We start from the raw sequence: 24,457 nt of genomic DNA on the forward strand, positions 1-24,457 counted from the left end.
CTACTTATGGTGCAGATGCTAAATCACAAATACCTTAGAGTGAATTGATTCATTAAATCATTTCTTTCTGTGCTTGAAGTGGGATAGATTAGGAAGAGAAAGAATAAGATAATCAAAAATGAGAAAAGAGCACAAAATGTTGAAAGAGTAACCTTTCCTGCCACATTGAATCATTGAATTGAAGAGCTGGATGGGATCTCAATGGCCATCTAATCTAATCCATAGAAAAAGGAATTCTACCATAACATCCTGGAAAAAGGATCATCAATTTTCTGTTTGAGTCCTTCCAAGGCAGTCTGTTTCACTTTGGGGTTAGTTTTAATTATCAGACTTTAGTCCAAACCCAATATGCCAATTTCTTAGCCCTATGAAAAATTTCCAAAAAGCAGGAACTCCAAGTTGCAGGATCATATGATCATAAGCATGTTTTGCTAAATACTAACACAAATGTCTCTGGGTCAGCAATTATCCTTCCTTCTCCAAGCCCCCTTTCCATATCTCTCCATTTATAGTCTGAGTACTCTGGTTTGAAAACCCTAAAGCACCACAAAGCAGTATCATTTTATACAGATAGTAGCAAGCAAGTTTTTAGTGGGATTATTCACACAGAATAGAGAAAAAAAAATCTTATTATATTTTTCCATCTTTTTTCTCTGTCTTCCTCTCACTCTCTCTGTCTCTCAGAACCAAGATTGAAACACCTCTCACTAAGTGATCTGTCCTAGCTGGGAAGAAAATTGAGTAGCTTTTGTAGCTTAGACTGTATTGTCATTATTTATAACAGCTGTCTATTATGCAGCCAATTTTCATCCTAAACTCTTTCTGTGTATGTGGCAAAATCCCTTTCAAAGAGGCTAGCAAAGAATTGATGCAAGCTAACAACTGGTTCTAATCATACTACTCTGGGAATAGGAAGGCAATTTTCCAGCAGATGAAAATTGAGCTTCAGATGAATTCAAGAAACATACAATGATAGTCAGTGTCAATAGAGATCCATTCTCAGAATCAAAGCACTCCAGGTTCAAGTTCCATCTTGACTTGACTTGGTTGTGTGATCCCAGGAAAGTCACATAACACTCCCACAGACTTTAGGACACTCAGAGTTTGCCAGTTATAGAACAGCTGTTGATCTACATCAGTAAAAAGAATTATTTCCTCCTGGAGTTTCCTGCACTGATGAAATCACAGGTTCCTGCTATCCCCCATAAGTTCTCCCTTTCCCCAAAAGATCTAAATGTCTACTATGTGCATGGCATCGGGGATACAAATATGAAAAAGGACACAATCATACATTTGACTATGTTTCTTTTTGCAAAAGGAAAAAAAAAACTTCATACCTTATAAATGTTTAGAGGAGTGGAATTAATAAAAAGTGATAAATAGCTAATATTTATAAGATATTTTAACATTCACAAATATAAATTAATGGAAGTCTATTGTAAATTAAGTGTTTCAGTAGTAAGGCTTATATTGTTCTTGTCTACCAGGAGTTTTTGGTCTTTAGGGATGCATCTTTTCTTTTTTCCTTCACTTTTAGGATTTCTTGTGTGAGTATATGTGGGATTTTAAATACAAATATGCACATTATACATAAACACATGAAACTGAAGTCTGAAATATTTTATGGCCATATAGTGCCTACTCAGAGAAAAAGGAATAAAAGGAAATGGTCCTTGTTGCAGTCACTGAATAGGTCGGTTGCCCCTTGGACTCGAAAAAGAAAAAAAAAGTGAGATGGAGGGCAAAATCAATTTCTAATCCATTCCTTCTGCCATCCTCACTTACCTCTAAATGGGGAAGACAATGTGTATGAGCTTTGACATAGTTCCAGACTACAGAGAGATTGTGCTGCAGCAAATACATTTAATAAGATGCTTTTCATTGCAGTCCTTCTTGATGGCACCATGATATGATACAAATAAAACCTGAAATCACCCAGAAGTTGGTTCCATAGCTCACTCCGGACCTCCCACAGGGTGCTGCCCTCTGGTGTTACCATGAAAGGCTCATTATCAAACACAGGCAATCACATTTACATTGCTAATTTAAGAAGAAAGTTACAGTAAGCATTAAAGTGAGAGTTATTGGGTAATATTGAGAAAAAAAACTTCCTGAAAAGCCCGGAGGGCAACACCATCCGGTATCACAACTACTGTGCAGGCCTTTTGCTAATAAAAGGAAGAAAGGCTTGAAAATGTGTGCTGAAAATAAACATAGGAGCTCCCGAGGCCCCAAATGAGTATTTCTAACATAAGATTTGATGCATTTCTTTGGAATGAACCATTTGGATGCGGACTAGGTCAGAGATGCAAATGAGCTTTATTATTTGGATGGGTTCTTCTAGGAACAAATCTATGGATTCGCAAAATAGAGCTAGTTATATCCAATTTACAAAATGACCTAATTAAGTTTTAAAAAGAAAATGCAACATGTCTATTTTCAACAGAGAGGATACCTTCTTTCTCTGATCTGAGATATTCCTTTTACCTAAAAAACATTGTAACCTATCTATTTTCAATAGAGAGAATACTTTCTCAATCTGGTCCAAGATTCACGCTTGGTCTTCCTTTAACCTAAAACAGGTGTACTGAACCATTTTTGTCTTAGATCCTTTTGGCACACTTTTGTGTATCTGGTGAAGCTGATGGACTCCTTTTCAGGACAATGTTTTTAGATGAATTAACTAAAATATACAGAATTACAAAGGGAACTAATAATATAAAAGCATAATTATTAAAATATTAAAAAAACCCTAAATTCCATGGACTGAATCCAATAAATTGTCTGTAAAGAATGTGGAAGAAAAGAGCACCAGATAAAGTCAGATCAGAATTCTAGCACCATTTTTGCTATAAAACTAGTTGTGTGTCCTTAGACCAGTAATTTGGATCTTAGTCATGCCCTCTAATTATAGGTATTCCACAATGAGACTACATTTGTAAAAAGTGCTTTGCACAGTGCCTGCCTGACATGTAGTAAGTGCCATATAAATGCTTATTCCCATTCCCATACCCCACAGAGTTCTCTCCTGTGCCCTCTCCTCTTCTCCCTTGATACCACTTCACTTGGAAATTTCATAAACTCCCATGGATTTAAATATCTCTATACTGATGATTCTCAGATGTATCTATCCTACCTTAACCACTTACTTATCTCTGGTCTCACATTTCTAACTGTCTTTCAGATCTCAAAGGTCTGTAGGCTTCTTAAAATCAATGTGTCCAAAGCTAAACTCATTACCTTTCTCCTAAATCAAACTTCCACATTACTGTGAAAGGCACTCTCATTCTCACAATCTAGCTGTCATTCTCAACTCTTCATTATCTCCCCTCTCCTCCTAGCTAATCTGTTGTCCAGGCCTTTGGATTTTACCCTTCATTCTCTTAAATACACAGACCCCTTTCTCTCCTCTGTTACTGACGTCACTCTAGGGCAGGCTCTTATAACCTCAAGTTTGGGCTATTGCAATAGGTTATTGGTGGCAATTTGCTTCAAGATAGTTGGAAATGTGAAACTAGAGCTCAGTAGAAAGGTTGAGGCAAGTCTATGTCTTATGTCTATTGCCACTCTAATCCATCTTCCATTCAGCTACCAAAGGGCACCTTTCTGACAATGTTACTTCCCTACTTATGGCTTCCTATAAAGATCGAATACAAACTTCTTATTCTAAGATCTCATTCCTACCTTTCTAGTCTACTTATACTTAATTCCCAGGCTTCCTGGTATTTCACAAACAAAAAATTCATTTCTTGACTCCAAGCATTTTCTCTGGAAATTCCTCATGCCTCTTGTTCCTCATTCTCTACCTCCTAATTTCTCTGATTTCATTTTCATTTTTGTATTCCCAGCACTTAATATGGGACCTGATGCATAGTAAGTGTTTTGGTAGCTTAATAAATATTTGTGGACTGACTAGTTTCCTTATCTATAAAATAAGGAAATTCTATTAGATAATCTTTAAGGTCTCTTCCAACCTGTTATTCTGTCACTGACTCAGTCTCATGTAATTATAGAGGCAACCACAGATTCCAAAAAAAGAACAAAGCTAAAAACAAAGCTAAAGGGAAAACAAACATAGAGATGATGTGACCAGATGATATCCCTTTCTGTCTGGAGTGCATAATAGGGTAAGCTCCTTGAAAAGTGTCTCTGAGTCCTGTAGAACATCTGGTACAGTGCCTTAAATATGAAGACATTTGAAAAATATTGTTCAAAAAGATATAAAGAAGTCAGAATTACAGAATCTCAGAATGGGAAAATTCTGAGGGAGTGGATGAGGTGGAAGTTTTCTCTCTAAAAAATTGATTAAATTAGATTAATTATTTTGATCCGAACTATAGAACAAGGTGTTTGGCTTTCCATTCCTGAATCCAGAGAAAGCTGCCTTATTTCTCTTCCCCCCCCCCCACCCTTCCCTCCTACAAAGAATAAAGTACCTCTTTATGTCTGAATGAGACTGTCAGACCAGCATTACCTCTGGCCTGAGGGCAGAGAAGGTGAAAAGCAAAGAGAAAAGCTCTATTCAGAGATGAAATATGTTTCTCTTTGGACAAGTGAGTATAAGTAGGGTTCACAGCAGAATCCTTGGCATTCCCACGTTCCAGATTGGTACTCATCAGCCTCACTGATGTCCTGAGAACCTGCCAACAAACAAACGTAGTTAGAGATCACAATTGTATTAAAAGTCAACGAGTTCTATCTACTGGAGGAAAGAATCTCATTTATTAGCCAGCCATATTCTTAAAGTTAATTTCATACTAGCAATAGGAAGAAAGATAAACATTTATATAGTTGGGGATTTCTATAACTGACCTCAGCTGGAGTGAATACATCCCACTTAAATTAAAAAGTGTGCAGAATGGGAGATGTATATAGATGATTGATGCCTTGGAAACGGCTATTCACCTATTTATTTATGGTAATAATTTATTATTGCTACATCAATAGCAAACATTGTTGGTTTTAATTACTATACTAATAGTATAACTTCTATAGTATGGTAAATCTTGTATCGAGCCTGTTGATTTATAACACTTATTTATAAGACTTGTTCAATATACTTTGGGCCTTTTGCATGCAGCTGTTTCTCTGTAGTGATAGCCATGTTGAAAGTAACAAATCATGAATCATCCAAATCCTTCACTGTGTTTGACTCAATAAAAGCTAAGTTACTTCACTCTCATAGTGTAATTAATTCAGCACAGGTAATATATGGAGGATGGAAGTCAGCCCAAATCAGAAAGTACAGATTTTATTAGCAAACTCCCTTCAGTACATAATAGTGAAATAAAAATATAATGAATCAAGAGTATGACCATGTTATTGTAGAGATCTAATATATTTCCCTATATGGCAATGAAAAATAATGGAAACAACTCAGTATCATTGACAACATTAACATTATAAACCATGCCATAATCCAAGGGCTAAGTGGGTAAGTTGATATGTGCCTTTTGAATAATGAATGAAAATAATGTCAACAAAGATATTGGTGAGAAGAAAGAAATATTACAATGGATGAAGTGTAGGCTCTAGCATTAGCAGTAAAATGAAGGTAATGAATTAGTCATTAAAGGAAATTTGAATGTTAGCCTTAGATGAGGTAGTTTGGGAGACTGAGGAAAAGACAAATCAGAGAAATAACAAACAGAATTTAGCATTCTCCAAAAGGGTAAAAAAATGGGAAGGTAATGTTACTAATTTAGGTAGAATATGGTATATGTCAGTAAGCAACATATAAATGATGTCAGTTGATTTAAACCTCAGTGTATTTGAAAAGTATATATAAAGCATAAATAACAAAGATTATTTCATGATAGACAATTTGTTGGATAAAATCTTGTCCTTTAGCTGATTTGTGGTTGGTGGTTTGGTGGTTTGGCTAACTTTCTCAACTCTACTGATTACTTAGATGACCTTTGTTCAAATTTTGTTCTCATTTATTATTATTATAATTAGAGTAAGTTTCCCAAATAAATTATGGTTCCTTCCATCAGTTTTCTTAAAGCTGCATAATTTATTATCATGTTAGAAGGAATAAACTTAACTCCAGAAAAATTGGCTGGAAGCAAGTGTATACTCTATAAAAATGTCAGAAATGCTATAATTATATTTTATCAGGTGTAGCTTAACATTTTAATAGGTAGTATCTAGGATTGATCTGACAGCATGTTTTCAGAGAGTGAAATGAATGCTCAAAATAAGAAAACACACCACTCAGAATATAAATGAATCTTTCCTGCCAGAGAAGTATTTATGAAAAATAAGATCAGAGTTTATTCTGAAGTGCCTGTATATTTTTCTGAAGTACTGTCCTGTCCTTATATATGTTCATTAAATGTGATTTGGAAGGTTGGGAAAATCATCCTTATGTGACTTGTTAATCATTAGAGAAGAGGAGTGAACATCTGGCTAAATTCCAAGAGAAGTCCTTAGTCTGGGGCTTTGCTCATATCTCTGTGTATAATTTACTGAATTTTCTTCTATTACATGTTTAAGCAACTTCAGTGGCTTGACAACTCTATCAATGTGTGTCAAATTCTGAAATCAACCGAACAGGATTAATCTGTATATTACATGAATACTATTTGTTACTATTTTTTCTTTTTGAAGATGAATTTAATTTACTTTGATTATTCTGCTAAATTTTTTGAATGAGGAAAGCCACAAATTCCTTGGATTAAGTCCTTGAATGGAAGTCTAATTTTTACACATAAACTAGTAAATCAACAACAGAGCAATTTGCATGAGAAACCAGCACACCCAATGTTCAGTCCTTTCTATGAAATATTGATTTTTACCTCTAGGAAATCTTGTTGAGGAAAACCAAGATATAAATTATATGAAAAAATCATCCATTTTCTGTTTCTCTTGTTAGTTGGTTGTTGTCACAATTGAAAATTTGAGGAGAAAAAGTGAATTATAAATGGTGTCATCTTGATTTGTTCTAGAGTTGAATCATAAGTATCAGGGAGTAAGGAGAAGAAAATGAACTCGGGGGATATATATATATATATATATGCATATATATGTGTGTATGTGTATGTGTATGTGTATGTGTGTAATTATTTGAGAATAATAATTTAGCTTAAACTTCAAATTTGACCAGTTAAAAAGAAAATTATTCCCATTTTACCATGGACTAAGAGTTTTTAAAAAGGTTTCATCTTAATATCAATTTCAATACTGGATGAAAACTGGATTTTTCTTCAGTAATTAGGTAATATAAGAGAAGGCACAGCATAGTGGATGGAGAGCCGACTTTGGAGTAAGGAGGCTCAGGGTTCCAGTCTTGCTTTTGATACATATTGACATGAATTAATACATGAGTATATAAAATATTCATATAAAGTATGAATACAAGTTCATATCACATAATCTCAGCTGGGCCTTCACTGCAGCAAGGTAATCTTTATTTACCTTCCTAATTAATTTACCATTCAACTAATCCCAGCAACTTTTTCAGTCATTTTAATCCCTCCTCAAACCTCCTATTTCTCCTTCACCCTCCACCCTTTTAGCTGAGAATCTTGCCTCCGATTTTATGAACAATTGAGACAATTTTTTAAAAGCTTCTTCTCCTTCCATCTTTTTCATTTCATGTCATTTTGATATATTCTGCCACTATATTTTCCTTCATCCTTGTCTCACATAAAGAAACATCTCTTATAATCTTCAATATCTCTACTGGTGGCTTCCTTACTATCCACCAACATATCCAGGTCTCCCTCATTCTTAAAAAGCCTCATTACATTTTAAAAATTCTGCTAGCTAGGATTCTACTACCTCTCTTCCCTTTCAAAGCTGAAGTCCTAGACAAAGCCTTCCATAATTGGTGTCTCAATTTCCTTTTCTCTTATTCTCTTCTTAACTCTCTGGTTTCTAACCTCATTATTCAACTGAAGCCATTCTTTCCAAAGTTACAGCTAATTTCTTTTTAAAAGCTTTTTATTTTCAAAATATATGCATAGGTAGTTTTCAGCATTCACCTTTACAAAACCTTGTGTTCCAAATTTTTTCCCTCCCTTCCCTCTCCACTTCCTTAGATGACAAGTAATCTAGTATGTGTTAAAACATATGCAATTAATTCTTCTATACATATTTTCATAATTATCATGCTACACAAGAAAAATTAGATCAAAAAGGGAAAAAAATGAGAAAGAAAACAAAATGAAATAAACAACAACAAAAAAGTGAAAATGTTATGTTGTGATCCATACTTAGTCCCCATTGTCCTCTCTCTGGGTGCAGATGGCTCTCTCCATCACAAAACCATTGGAATTGGCCTGAATCACCATCCTGACCTTTTCTCAATTCTCATCCTTTTTGATCTTTGTAAAGCCTTTGCCACTATCACTCATGCTCTTCTCCTTGATACCCTCCTCTTTCTGTTTTAGAGAAACTCTCTTTTTTTTTCTCTTGCTCTATCTTAGTCACTTTTTCTGGCTCTTCATCCAGATCATGTCCACTAACAGTAGATTCCCAAGCCTTTCTCTTGGACAGCAGTTCCTACTGGATTTAATTACTTATTTGCTAATGTAATTATTCAGCCCTAACTTCCAGTCTTACATTTCTAATGGCCCATCTCAAAGTAGATGTCTAGTATACATCTTATCTTAACATGTCCAATATTTAATTAATTTTCTTTTCCTCTGAGCTCTCCCTTCTTTTTAACTTTTCTATTCCTCTTGAGGGCACCACCATACTCCAATACTCTTAATTTAGGGGTCATCCTTGCTTCTTCATTTTGTCATCCTTCCCATTCCCATAGACAATCTTTCCCTATTATTTCCAGAATTTAATATAAAATCCTCTGGGATTCACCATACTTCATAACATTACCTTCTGTAACCTTTCCAGTCTTCTACATTTTACTCCCTACCCACATATTGTACAATCCAGTGGCACCTGCCTCTTTACTGTTCCTTTCACAAGACACACCATCTCCTGATTCTATGTATTTTCAGGGATTATCTCCCAATGACTAATCCTATCTCCTCCATTATTTTAATCTCCTGGATTACTTGCCTTACTTTAAGTTCCAGCTAAAAATCTCAGCTTCTATATGCAAAGACTTTCAAGACTTCTCAGCTTATATATGCAAAGTCTTCTGGAACTTTCCTGAAAACTTGAAGTTTTCTTGTCCTGGGGAATCTAGTCTAATAACTCCTGAATATCTATTTATCTGCTAGGTTGGTCCCCTTCCATTTTTTCCTACTGGCAACTTCATTTTATGTAAAGATCTATGCTGGTCAACTTTCATTCTCCTCCCATGTTGCTCCTGATTTTCTGGACTTCAATACCATCACCCCATGCAAATTACTTTCTTTTCCTCTACTCCACTTTTCCTCCTCCCTCCACTTCCTCATTTTTCATTTCTCTTTTATGTGGTGACTTCCCTCATTAGAATGTAAGTGCCTTGATAATGGAGACTATGTTTTTTTTTTTGCTTGTCTTTTTGTTCTCAGCATTTGTCACAATGCCTGGCATATAGTAGGCGTTTTATAAATACTTCTTTACTCCCAGTTCTTCTTGTTGCTAGTGTGTCCATACATTGATTATCTCCAATTTATCCTGTATATATGCTTTTATGTGATTTCCCCCATTAGATTGACAACACTTTGAGAGCATCTACCTATATACTCTCAATGCTTAGTATTATGTTTAAAATACAGTGATTACCATGAATGCTATTGTTAACTTGACTCATGATTACGTCAAATGACTAGCTTGCATTTATATAGCACTCCACTTGTATTTCTTTCTGTGGTATCCATCACTGTATTGCCTGCTCCCTGTAATGAATATTGGCATATAGCTATTGAATATTTAAATAGAAGCAGGGCTCCAATCAATAGCCATAGGAGAAGCAGCATAGTATACTGGAAAAAGCATAGGTCTGAGAATAAGAAGATAGGGTTCTAGTTCTTACCTTTTCCTCTTACTTTGGGCAAGTTACTTTACTTGTCTAGGTTTTGATTCTTCATTTACACAATAAGATAATTGGAAGAGATGATTTCATAGTTTTGTTTCCATTCTGATAGACTTTCAACCTCAGTGTTGAAGTCTTAGGATATATTATTTGGAAAAGTAACTCAATCTTTGAAATCACAAGCTCTTGGTGAATGGCAAGAATTTTCCAAGTCAACACTATATGAATTAATCTTTAATGGTCATTCAATGTTTTTATTAAAATCCAGAAGGTCTCTAAAAATAGAAGGGAGTTGAAGGTATAGGTCTTGCTATTGTAGGTACGCATGGCAGAAGTCCCAAACTAGAGGCAAAATCTGTTGTATGGTTGCTCTGGTATTTCATTTTGACTGCATGAAGTGTCCTCTAATTTTTCTTAGTCCTTTAATGATTTCATTAAGACTTAATTCTATGACTTTTAAGTAACTTTACCTAAACTTTATCCTTAAAAGAAAAGAGAGAACCTCTTATATTTCTATACCTTTATGTATACGTATATGTACATGGTTTAATTATCTTATCTGAATCAAGGTCTGAGCATGTGGAGTCTAACTTTATTTTGTACAGAACAGTTGATATTCTTACAAGAAAATAAGCTAATTTTAAAAGGTTAAAGATGGACGTTTTGATATCTCCCCAGGGCAAAGTGTACATGTACTGTGGACAGCAAGATCTAAATGGGCTTATTGTCAAAACCATTATTTCCCACTTGAGTAGGGGCTCTGGTTTCCCTATACTGAGCTATCTTGCCTTCAGTCACCCTTTCCAGAGGACAAGAACTCCTTGGATCCATATACTGAATAAAATACTTGGCTTTCAATTTAATTCAGCTCTGTAATTCCCTTCTGACCCTAAAACAATCCTTATGGATGAATAATCTATCTGCTTTTCTCAGATAAGCATGTTTCATGAAAGCTGACAAATCAGATGGTGTTGAAGGCCCTGTTTATGGGCAGCAGCCTCCAATTTTATTTTCTATCTGCTATTATTTAGTGGCCTTGTAGAATAAAGAGACAGCACCAAATATTGAACTAATTTGTGGAGCAATAGATTAAGGCATAGACTTTTAATCCTTTGAGTTCATCAGCAATGGGCTCAGGCTTTGTTTCTTGGAGTTGTAGTGATTGACCATCTGATCCAATGTTCTGATGACTGAGGAGAGGACTTTCATTATTGGAGCAAAAGATTGATTTTTAAAAAGAATGATCTCTTCTAGAGTCCTATGTTAATTTCTGACCATAGTGAGAGGCAATTACAGTTTCTCTAAGGCTTTGCTACTGCACCAAAACTGTGACAGGGACCATCAACTTGAAAAAGCATAAAGAATAGGCCCACAAATTAGATCAACAGTCATCTGTTAGTGGGCAAGTCTAGCTAAATTCAGAGGATTATTACCATGTCCGTGAATTTTTCAGCACCTCTTAAACCATCTGTTATGTTATAGAGGGGTTGAATTGGAGGAGGGAGTATTCACAAACAAAATTGTCAATCATTGAAGAATCATAAGCCTTAGAACTGGAAGGAATCATTTCATCTAGTGTAGTCACTTATTTTTCACAGATAACAACCCAAGACTAGGGAGATTAATTGATTCCCCTATGATTACACATTGATGTGTTTCTTATGTACAATAATTCACTTGATTGTTTAATGCTTCCTGGGGTTCACTCTAGATTTGGGCAGCTCAAGCTATGCTTCCCTTTACTTCTCACCAGTCACAGTCATCCTGGGGTGTCACTGTCAAACTAAAGACCATCCCCTGGGAGGATTAATTCTTTGAACTCTACCACTTCCACCTTGGGGATCCAAATTTTTCTTCCTCTTTCTCTCCCTCCTCAAGACAGCAAGCAATCCAATAAAGTTAAACATGTACAATTTTTCTAAACATATTTCCATATTTGTCATGCTATGAAAGAAAAATCAGATCAAAAGGGGAAAAACAGAAGTGTAACGTCTCCAGAAGCTGCTGATCGCTCTCTGGGAGGAGATCTGCTGTGTCAACTCAAATCTCTCGGACAGATTCTTCTTCCTGTAGAGAACTGTTGTCTCCAGACAGTTGCCGTTAACTCTTGTCCAGAGAAGTGACTTCCCTTCCTGCAGAGAGCCGCGTCAAGCCTGATGTAGAGCAGAGACTAACTTTTTCTTCCAGAGCTGCCCTCTTTATCCTCCCAGAGAATGGGCGTGGGATAATGCAAGGGCTTCTGGGAAGAAGTACTTCAACCAATGAGCTTGCTCCTCCTAAGCACGCAAGCTGTTCCCCAGGAAAGCCCGGAAACTAGAGAACTGTCAAGTACTGACTTAGCACTTAGTAAAACCCAATATCTCATTATCTCATTAGTACTTAGTAAGAACCTAACACAGAAGAAAGGAAAAATAAAACCAAGCAAACAAACGAACAAATGATAATAACAACAAAAAGGGTGAAAAAACTGTGCTTTGATCCATATTCAATCTCCATAGTTCTCTCTCTGAATGAAAATGGCATTTTCGATCACAAGTCTATTTGAATTGCCTTGAAGCATTTCATTGTTGAAAAGAGCCAAGTCTATCACAGTTGATCATCACATAGTCTTGTTACTGTGTACAGTGGTCTCTTGGTCTTGCTCATTTCATTTAGCAACAGTTTTGGTAAGTCTTTCTGGGCTTTTCTGAAATAAACCTGCTCATCCTTTCATATAGAACAATAATTTCTTATTGCATTCATATACCATAATTTATTTAGCCATTACCCAACTAAGAGGTGTCCATTCAATTTCCATTTTTTTGCTACTACAAAAAGCACTGCTATAAATATTTTGGCACATGTGGATCCTTTCTCCCAATTTTATGATCTGATCCACTACCTTGATTGCTTTTCTTCCACTGCATGCGTGTTCTCTCCTCCCTTTTCCATTCCTTTCTAGTTCTGTAACCATGATCAAATCAATGTTTCATTTACTCCTGGAAAGGGTCTCTTAAGTTACTTCTCTTTGATTTCACTTACCATCCCTATAACTGTCCAAAGCAAAATACCCTTCCCTATATCTATATCTATATCTATATCTATATCTATATCTATATCTATATCTATATCTATATCTATATCTATATCTTTCTATCTATCTATCTATCTATCTATCTATCTATCTATCTATCTATCTAGGCTTCATGTTTCACAATGCTACTCTTTTAATAAATACATTTTTATTCATTCTTCAATCATTCTTTGTCATCATTATATTTGTCATCATCATCATCAATATCATCACCATTGTCCTTGTCACATCATCACCATCATCATCATCATTATTCCATCATCACCACCCCTACCATCTCTCTCCCTCCCTTTCTCTATATTTATTGTGAGCAGAGAACTATCTCATGTTGTTTTTAGCTTTGTCCACTAGTTGTTGTACATTATGTTTTGCTGAAGTTTAGCACTATAGACAAAGCTCTGTGATTTTAGAATGATAGGAAGATGTGGGGAAGGAAGGACAGCACTGACTGCTAAGAAATGAGACAACTAACCATTTTCATAATAGCATAGATTGTTAGAGCTAGCACAACTTCCTTAGTTTACAAAGGAGGAAACTGAAGCTTGGAGAGTCTAGGTGACTAATATTTCAAAGCCAATTGATAGCAAAACCTAGAACCTAGGTTTTTTTCCACCCACACCACATTTTATTTGGATGATAGCTTGAGTAGTGTTTTGATTCTTTCTAAGTCCAGATGTTTTGCTGGGTGACTATGAAAGATCTGAATAATGAAAGTAATACGTGGTATGCATTTTTGAATATTGACATGGTGCACAGACTGTTGTTACAAGGGAACACTAATCTACTTTATTATATGAGACACAAAACAGCCTAATAAGTAATGAAGTCTTTTTTCATATTACCAGTTGTTGGATTATATCATACAGCAATTGTCTTTCTTACCAATTCTTAGTCAGGAGTAAGGCAAGTTGTAGGAAGCATAGGCATGATACACAGAGTTAAAAGCTTTTAGAAGGTGATTTTCTGATAACTATGACTGACAAATTGAGTAGCCTTATTTGGCCAAATTCCACATGAAAAATGAAAAGGTTAGATCAAATCTTTTCAGTTTTTACAAATCTATGATCTATAAAAATAATACAAATATTTAAAAACAGCAACAACAACAGAAAAATCATTAAAATATTTTCTGCACCTCTAGAAAAATTATGTAAAATACTCATCTGCTCCAATATTAAAAAAAAAAAAAAACGAAGAACTTAGAAAGGCATAGGGAACTTACATGGGACCTCATTTCACGTCGGTTCACAAATCTACCATAGTTGGTTTCTAGACCAACTAACTAATTAAATAAGACCCTGCAGGAACTTGATTTCATGATTTGTTAAATGATTGATATATACAATTTATTCTGCCTGCCTCACATGTCTGTTGGTAGGCTTAAAAACAATAATGGAAATTGATACAGGAAGCTAAATTTACAATGGTGCTACAGTTATTGCCAGCATTTCTAGGTGAAAGAACTGAGATTCCGAGAAGTTAAGTGACTTGCTCAAAATTACACCAATTCTAAGTATCTTAAGTGGGATTTAAATTCAGTTCCTCTTGAGTCCAAGTTTGGCACTCTTTTCTACATTTTATGCTTTCTCAGTTTGAGCTATCTGATGAAATCTGCAATCTACGTGCAAGTGCTCATTAGACTGTGAACTTCTGGAGAAGAGGATTTGTTTATTTCCTTTTCCTTTGAATCATCAGAGCTTCACATATTTCTTGACATATAGTAGGTGCTTAATTACTGCTGCTTTTTGACTGATGAAAACTGAAAAAAAAAGACAGAAACTAAACTTCACCTAATAAATGTGAGTGATTATTAATTTATCCTTTACTCTTCCAATGAGACTAATTCCATATAATGAATAACAAAAATGGAATGATGCCTTATTGGAGTGTGGGGAGCTACTCCATTTTTCTGAAGCCTGCTTCTAAGTGGGGCCAGTCCTGGTTTATTGAATAAAACTGAAGAGTTGGTGATGAGCTATTTTCCCACCTGCCTAAATTTAGGAGAGACTCATACTGATGGCACTGATCCTGAATAATTAGATGGTCTTATTGCCAAGGTGTCTAGACAAACCTTTTGGATCATGATAAATAGATTCTGGCAGCAAAGTCTTCCTGTTTCTCTGCCCCTGGAAATTGTTTTTTTTTTTTTTAACTGTTAGTTCTCTTATAGAATAAGTAATGTAAATGATAACCTAAGATGCTTGTAGATACCATAGATAATGCTTTGTGTGGAGTGCAAAACAAAAGATTTCCTCTTAATGGTAAGCTTCTCCACATGTCTTGTTTAGAGAACTCTTGGTGCTGCTTGAATTAAGCCCTAAAACACAACAAAAAATACAGTTAACTATAAAACTTTATTTTAGAAAATTAAAAAAAATTTTTCATTCTCAACTTAATAAATAAGAACTTCCTCCTATATAAAGAAAGACTGAATGGAGTAAAGATATCTTGTATGGAGGTGAAACAGACTGGAGAGTGAGCTGGAAGTAAGATGAACAGTGTAAATGAGCCTCCTCAAGTTAAGGTGATCCCAGGCAGGCAGGTACTCACCAGTCATTGAAAATGGAATAGTTCATTCTTTTTAAATCCCTAGCACCTATAATAGTGGCACTCATTTACTAATTTACTTGCAGATTTGATTCTATGAGTTTTAGGCAACTCCCTAAGATTTCTCAATAAAGTCATAGTTTTGGTAGAGGAAGTCCCATTCTTTACTTGTGTTTTGACATATTCACAATTTTCTCATGGAAAGACATTAACAAGGGCATTATGATCTGAAAATGAGATGGTCCATTCATGTATCAAGAATGAGAGAAAATATATTCAACTGTAAAAAATCTCAAAACAAAACTATACTTACAATAAAATGGGAATAATAATAGTACTTATCAGGTTGTTATGAGGATCAATTGAGATCAAAATGTCTGACATGTAATAGGCACTTAATAAATGCTTACTCTCTTATTTGGTACCAAGGAGCTCTAATAGCTGGCATTTCTATAGTATTTTAAGATTTATGAAATGCTCTCTGTCTCTCTGTCTCTCTCTCTCTGTCTCTCTGTCTCTGTCTGTCTCTCTCTTTCTCTCTCTCTCTCTGTGTATATATATATATATATATATATATATATATATATATATATGTATATATATATATATATATATATATATATATATATATATATATATATCGCATTTAAAAGTTTTAGACTAGTTTTAAGCTTTAACAGCTCCAACTTATATTATTTGATCTTCACAACAAATCTTGGAAAAACATGCTATCATTATTTCCACTCTTCTTCATAAGAGGAAATCCAGGCAACCAGAATTTAAGTTTCTTGCCCAGGGCCACATAGCTAACCATCTGAGGTAGAATTTGAACTCTAACTTTCATGGCTTTAAGTCCAGCATTCTATCCACTGATCTACCTAGCTGCCTACTAAAAGAATTAGAGGAAGGGTTCCTGATTCATGAAGTGTATCTTCTATGGAGGAAGTGAAGTACATAGACTGAAAAAAATAAGGAAAATCTGTATGGTTTATTAGTTCATTACAGATCCATCCAAGAAATAAACCCAGTGATAAATTCACTGTAGTCAGTGGTGTGATTAGTGGTTAACAGTTCAACTCTATAGGAAGAGGTTAAGTGAATACTAATGGAAGGGCAGGGAAAATATATATAGTTATTTTTCTTCAAGCATTTTGGACTTTATAGTCATTCTTTTGATAAGATTGCTTCCTGATATTTACTCTCATTTTGTAGTGTTTCACTTTCTTGATTCTTATTTGGAATATTTCCATCCTGAGGGACTCTTTGAATCTATACACAAAGTTAGATGGCTGGAATTTGCTTTCTTGCAGCAGTTGATCTGAGGCAGTGGTGCCATCTTAAATGCCATTGGTAGCCCTATCTATTTTCACTGAAGTGCTTTTCTAAGTGTATATTGTAAGTACAGATGTTCTTTCCATCCTTCTATATGTTCTACAGTGAACTTAAATGATTTTTGATCTTTTAAATTAGAAATGAGCTCTCTTTTGGACATAAAAGCAGATAATTCTTTTGAGGCAGTTGATGAAGTCAATGATGAGAGCAATATTTGTGTTTTACATGCTCTCTTTTACATGAGTATCTCAACAAATGTTATTTTAAATGAAATTAAGTTTAAAAATTAACCTGCATTTATCTTTCTTTATCTCTTATAGGTAGAAAAAGAAAAACAAAAGTCTTATAACAAGCAAAATTAAGCAAAAAAATTCCCCCACCAACAATGATCAAAAATGTGTTTTTTTCTGCATATTGAGTCTATAACCTTACTTTCATTGTTCTTAAGTTCTTTGGAATCCTCATTGATGATTGTGTTGATCAAAGGTCTTATGTTTTTTTCAAAGGTTTTAATTCTTTACAATGTTGTTATTATATCAATAACCCCTGATTCTGTTAATTCATTCTTCATTATTTTATGTACATTTTTCTCAGATTCTCTCGAATTATCTTCAAGAAGTGTTATCAAGAACACTTTGCAACTTTTCTTGAATGTAGGGTAGATTACATACTCAGTCAATCAGTCAATAAACATTTATTAAGTGTCTACCTTGTTTTTGGTACTATACTAAGTCCTGAGTGTGCAAAAAAGAGGCAAAAGATAGTATTTGCCCTCAAGGTACTCATAATCTTATGGGTAAACAACAAGCAAACAAATATATCGGATCTATATGTAGGGAAAGTAGAAAATGAATTGGGAAGTCTTCTCATAGAAGATGGGATTTTTTTTTTTTTTTTGGTGACTCCAAGGAGTTTTGGAAGACAATACATGAAGATGAGAAAGGAGAACATTCCAGGCATAGTGAACAGCTAGACTAAATTCATGGAGCCAAAAGATAGAGTGTCTTGTTCATGGAACAGCAAAAGGCCAGTGTCACTGGATAATGGTAGAGAATAAAGTATAAGAGGGAAAAGTAGGTAGAAAGGGGTTAGGTTATAAAGGACATTGACTATCAAACAGAAAATTTATATTTGCTACTGAAGGCTACAGGGAATGACTGAAGTTTTTTGAGAAGGGTGGTGACATGTTCAGACCTATGCTTTATAAAAATCACTTTGATTGCCAAATGAATTTGAGTGGGGAAGAATATGAGCTGGGCAGACTCACAAGTAGGACATTATAATTGTCCAGATTTGAGATAAGGTTATAAGGGGGCACATTTGAGAGATTCTATAAAGGTGAAAACAAGAGGCCTAGAATATAGATTGGAGATGGAAAGTGACAGATATTGAGGAATTAAGTTTGACCCGTAGGATTCGTCCTGAGGGTCTAGGAAGATGATGCTGCCTTAAACAGTAAGAAATAAGGTAGGAAGGGAGAGAAAATTTAGGGGAAAAGATAATGAGTTTGATTTCAAACATAATGCATTTAAGATGTCTAATGGACATCCAGTTTGAAGTGTTTGAGAGCAATTGGAAATGAGAGACTGGAGGTCAGCAGGGATGTTTGGGAGGGATAAGTAGATTTGAGAATTATCAGCATTGATATAGTAATAAAACCCATAGATGAGATCATAAAATAAAGAAGCATTAAGGAAGAAGAAAGTCCAGGATAGACAGGATAGATGATACCTATGATTAGAAGACATGATTTGATTGAAGATACTACAAAGGAGAACAAAAAGAATCAATCATATAAATAGGATGAGAAGGTGGTATTCAAAAATCCAAAGACAAGAGAGATCAAAAAGGAGAGGATTATCAAAAATGTCAAAAATGTAACATTCTCAGGAAGGATGAGGATTGAGAAAAAAGTCATTGGATTTGGCAATTAAGATATCAGCAACTTTGGAGAAAGCAGTTTCCGTAGGATGATGATGTTCGAAGTCAGATTGTAAGGGGTCAAAAAGAGATTGAGGAAAAGTGAAGGTACTTATTGTAGACTGTCTTTTCAAGGATTTTAGCCACAGGGAGTAGCAGAGATATAGCATGATAGCAGCAATGGAATAATCAAGTGATGGTTTTGTTTTAGGATAAGGAAGACTTGGTCAGGTTTGAAGGAAGTAGGGAAGAAGTCAGAAGTCAGAGAGCATTTGAAAATAAGCAATGGGATGAGGATAACAGAAGGGACAATCTGTTGAAGGAGATGAGATAGAATGAGATCACTTGTACAGATATAAGGCTTAGACTTAGGAGTAAGTCACTTCAACATAATGTGATACCCAGTACTGGTTAGATTTTAGAAGGAACATAGGATCACAAATCTAGAGCTGGAAGTAACCTCAGAGACTATTTAGTCCAGCATCCTTTATTGGCTGCTACACAGGTAGTAAATATCTTAAGCAAAACTTGAACTGACAACTTTTCATTCTGAAGTTAGTATTCATTCTACTGGCATCCTATATTATAATGTAAAAATCTGTCTTTACGGGACATATCTGTAAGTGACCCTGTTTTATCTGCTATCATGCTAAAAGCTGTCTAGAGTTATTTAAGTATTTAAACTTTCATGTAAATTCAAGGACCAGAAGCTGGGCTGCAGGAGCTGCCAAGAATCTAAAAGCAATTCTGTGGCTGAAGAACATTTGATTTTTATCTTTTTAATAAAATTGTTATTGATGCTTTTTGCCTTTATCTCCCTGTCATTTTTGGATTTGCATCTCCTTGCTTAAGACCTGATCTCACAATGGATTCAGTTGGATCCTTGGAGTTCCAGTTTCTCTTTAGAGGAGTAAGGAGAGTGTTTTATTATCTGTACTTAAGGAACATTTTTGGTTTTTCAATTTTTCAGCCTGGCTTCCTTTAAGTGATTTTCAGATTTACATAGTTGTAGCCATTATATATCCTTCTGTTTCCCTTCCTTTCACTACAGGTAATTCTTACTACCATTCTGATCTGTTTCTGTATTCTTTGTAATTTTTATGTCTTATTGCACAATAATATTGCATTCATATACTAAAGTTTATTCTGTCATTTCCTAATCCTTGGGTGTCTACTTTGTTTCAAGTTCTTTACTATGGCAGTAAGCATTCCTATGAATATTTGGGCATATATTGTGCCTTTCTCTCTCTCTCTCTCTCTCTCTCTCTCTCTCTCTCTCTCTCTCTCTCTCTCTCTCTCTCTCTCTCTCTCTCTCTGTATGTGTGTATTTGTTGTGATGTATACCCACCAGTGGGATTCTGGTTCAGAGGATTTTTCTTAATAGTTTAGCCACTATTCTGGGAAAATTCCAAATTATTTTCCAGATTTTTTAGATTCATTTACAACTCCACATTAGTTCATATAGTCCCTCCAAAACTGACTCCATTTGTCCATGTTAAGAATGTGAAATGAAATTTTAGAGTCATTTCCATGTGTTTTTCTTATATTAATTGTTATGTGAAGCATGTTTTCATAAATAATTTAAAATTCTTTTGAGAATTGTTTTTAACTTCTGACTATCCAAAGTGTGTTAGAAAGATGTGCTTTAAAAATTTTAATGGAACTGACATTTCTCTGAAATGGGGTGTGTGTGTGTGTGTGAAGATAGGGACTGAAGAACCACAAAGGAGGTTGGAGGGAAAAAAACAAACAAACTATAATCCTTTTAATAGTTATTCAATTTTTAGGCCCACATATGAAAGGGAGATGAAATGTTTGCCTTATTTTTTCATTTCAACTTACTCTACCTATTGGGAAAACTATAATCCTCAGAGCCAGGAGACATCAGAAAGCTGTTCTAATAATTTTTTTGGGTTAGATCAGAAACAGAGATGATGGAAATCTGGAGAGGGGTGGGACAGAGGGAAGAGCCTAGTCCCAACCACATCAATTACATGTTGATTGTTATTTGATTTCCAGGAAAAACAGGTTAGAGCTGGATTCTAAATCACTTGAGTCTTTCCCTAGAGTGAATCCCTAGAGTGGCAGGATATAAAAGACTGCCAATGGAAAGCTTTGAGCTGTGAGTCTCCACCTTTTGCAGATTCTCTCAGACAGGCGGAATGTCTAGACCTCCCTGGTGATTTGCTGAGAAAGAGTCATGGTACCTCTTGAAGCTGGTCTTTCATCATACCAGACCACTTGCATCTCTGCTGCTGATATTTCTGTGCTTCAAGTTTTTGAGGAGGAGAGAAAGAAACTCTTAAAAGTGTGAAAAAAATAACAGAAACAAACTTTTATTGGAGAATAGCAAAGATTATCCTCAGGGGAAGTGCTCAAGTCGAATAGAGTTATCACTAAGAATTTTTGCCTCTGGGGAAAATATCAGTTATTGTGCCCAAAGTACATGGCCTGGAGCAGCACACTTTCACTTTAATATGAAATGATATGATAGGAGACAAGGATCCCGAACAATGGATAAAGGCTGCTCTTAGGGAGCCCATTGTACAGTGGGGTAGATCTTTTGGAGTAAAAAGGGAAAAGGGTTTATTTTAATCTGCCACATAATAATTTCTTTTTAAAACTAATTCTTGCTAACTAGGTAATAAATTATTGTGTAGGAGATAGCATCTGGATCTTGGAGTTAAGAAGACCTGATTTTGAATTCCACCTCAAATATTACCAATGAGACCTGAGGTTAATAATAGTTAATCTTTATCTAGCACTTACTTTGTGCCAGGCACTGTGCTGAATGCTTTACCATAATTATTTCATTTGATCTTCACAACTTAGGGAGGCAGGTACTATTTTTATCCCTATTTTCCTCAGATGAAGAAACCAAAGCAAATACTCAAATAACTAACAGGATCACCAACCTAGTAAATATTGGAGACTGAATTTGAACTTAGGTTTACTTATTTCTAGGCTCACCTGTTTATCTTATGTAAGGCCTAGTTGCCTATTCCCATGACTTCTCAAGGTCTCAGTTTTTTTTTTTTTTTTTTTTTTTTTGTGAATTAAATGAAAGGCTTAACCCCCAAGATCCTTTCCAGCTCTAAATTTATTATCCTATTGCAATTAGTGTCAGTGCCCTTTAAATTCTTCACCCTGTGATAAAGCCCTAGTCCTTAGGTTTTAATTAAAGCAATAAGACTACAGAACAGCACAGATTTAATCAGTCACAATCACATGTTGTGCTTTTTATTTTTCTTGGATCTAGATTGATTTGGTGCTGATGGTGGCAGCAGTATATGAGACTCTGTGTGCGTGTGCATGTATGTGTGCATGCATTTGTGTTTGAGTGTGTGTGTGTGTGCGTGTGCATATATATATATATATATATATATATATATATATATATATATATATATATATATATATATATATAGTTGATGGAAATGTGTCCTAGAATCTTGAAGGAGAAAAGCTTAATACTTTTTTTTCTCATGAGTCCAGAGGACAGTGTGGTATAATACAAAGAGCCTTGACCTTAGAGCCAGAAGATCAGAGTTCAAATGTGACTCAATGGGGCATATCATTTATCAGAGCCTAAGTTTCCCCATATGTAAAATGCATGTCCACGGGTTGAACTAGATGAGCTCTGGTTGGTTCCTAACTCTGAATTCTCCTATCTAATGGATTTAGGCAGCTCCCTTACTGGTGGGATGATCTTTACTTCGCTATCCAGACATGGGTTCCCTGGAGTCATACTGACAAGAAACATATGGTATATTTTCACCTCCTGACAACACATTCTGCTCCTGTTTTGAGCACTCTCTTTATTGGATAAAGCTGTCACCTTTAATATGATTCTTTGAAGCTGACATGTCTGAAGACTTGAGACATCTGAGGTTGGGCTTTTTGGTTGATAATAATGATGTTACATTTTTGTGACACTTTTAAATTTTAGGATGCCCTTTTCCTTATAAGAATGCTGGGAGATATGCAGGGCTAGCGTTTTACCCTCATGGAAATGTCTGGGGGAAGAGACTGCTTTCTTTCAAAAAATTCTTTGTATCCCCAGTGCTTGGTATATAGAAAGTTCTTAATAAATGCTTGTGGCTTGGTTGATTTTGCAGATAAGCCAACTGAAGTCTACAGAGGTTACATGATCCAAACTCTTGTCTTGGGACTACATATCCAGTTTTTTTTCCTCATTCCACACAATGATAAAAGGAAAAGAAGAGAGTTTAACCAAGGGGAAATCCATTAAAGGTAAGTTTCCTTATTGGATGCAATAGGTACCATAACAAAATCTTTGGGGGGAATTTTGCATAGAGCTAAATACTTTGTTGTCAAGGAACTGAGGATTTAATCAACATTTCTTATTTTTCTGATGGTGGTGATGCAATCAGTAGGTCCTAATAGTTTTCCCACTTTGTTTTTTATTTTATTTAAATTTTTTTTACTAGTTTTTTGTTTGTCCAAATACATGCAAATATAATTTCCAGCATTCACATTTGCAAAACCTTGTGTTCCAAATTTCTCTCGCTCTCTCTCCCTTCCTCTTCCCTCCCCAAGCAATCCAATATAGGTTAAATGTGTGCAATTCTTATAAATATATTTCCATGTTCATCATGCTGTGTGAGAAAAATCAATCAAACAGCAACAACAACAACAAAAACCCAAACCAAAAAAACCATTATTGTTCCAGTTTTAGTTGAGAAATCTGAGGCAGATGGAAGTCATGTGACTTCTCCCACATCACATTGCTAGTAAATGACAGATCACTTTCAAAGTCAGATCTTCCTAACTCTAAGTCTAACATTTTGTCCAAAACAATCTAGCTGTCTACTATATTTATTAGTATAGCAATTTATACTTTCAGAGTGTTTTCCCATTTACTATCTTATATGATCTCTATATCAATTATGGAGAAGGATAAAGTTGGAATTAAAATTTTTTTTTCTGACAGCTAAGGAAAGAGAGATTAGATGCCCATGGTTATAGCTCTATTGGAGCTAACCCAGTTATCTTTTGTTCTCAAAGAGGACCATGACATCAGGGAGGTGGTACTATGACATATATGGCAAATTAATGATAGGATGGATCTAGAGGTTCAGATTTGGAGGTCTTTTGATTACTCGGCTAGGAATATTTCAACTGTACTCTGCTCATATCACATTCAGTGCCTTGGAATAATTCAGTATCAGAGCTAATAGAGCCCATTGCTGTAGTTAAGGAATGGATGATAGTTTTCCTTACCTTTAGGAAAGAGAAAAAAACTTTGGAGTCTTTTCTGCTTCTCAAGGCTACTTAGGTTCCATTTTGTATGTATAGGCTTTTAAGTTATGTTAAACAGTCTGTATTTGATCCTAGAGGCAATAGATAATCACCGGAGCTTTTTGAGTAGATAAAAAAAATGTGCTTAGACTTGTTCTTAGAAATTTTGCTTTGGTAGTTTTGTGAAGGATGGGATCAGAAATCTCCATGCTCCCAAGCCTTCTCACCCTGGAAAACATTTTGGTCTCTGCAGCCTTCACATGCTGGAAGAACTCTCCATCCCTATAGCTTCTTCCTCTGAGTGGTCAATTTCTCCTGGAATCTCCCTTTGAAGGAGGGTCCAAGACTTGTCATGTGTACTCCATCTTTTCCTTCTTAGAATATTAACTCCT

At 35.2% G+C, this 24,457-nt stretch overlaps 1 long non-coding RNA gene across 1 annotated transcript in view; it reads left to right on the forward strand.

Annotated features, from left to right (window-relative positions):
- Nucleotides 1-24,457, forward strand: part of LOC141550198 (uncharacterized) — a 235,030-nt gene that overhangs the window by 168,566 nt on the left and 42,007 nt on the right. The window contains exon 3 of the long non-coding RNA XR_012484540.1: nt 22,922-23,057. This is a non-coding gene — a long non-coding RNA (uncharacterized LOC141550198). The remainder of the gene's footprint in view (nt 1-22,921; nt 23,058-24,457) is intronic.

This window comes from Sminthopsis crassicaudata, chromosome 1, assembly GCF_048593235.1.
Source record: "Sminthopsis crassicaudata isolate SCR6 chromosome 1, ASM4859323v1, whole genome shotgun sequence".
Lineage (NCBI taxonomy): Eukaryota > Metazoa > Chordata > Mammalia > Dasyuromorphia > Dasyuridae > Sminthopsis > Sminthopsis crassicaudata.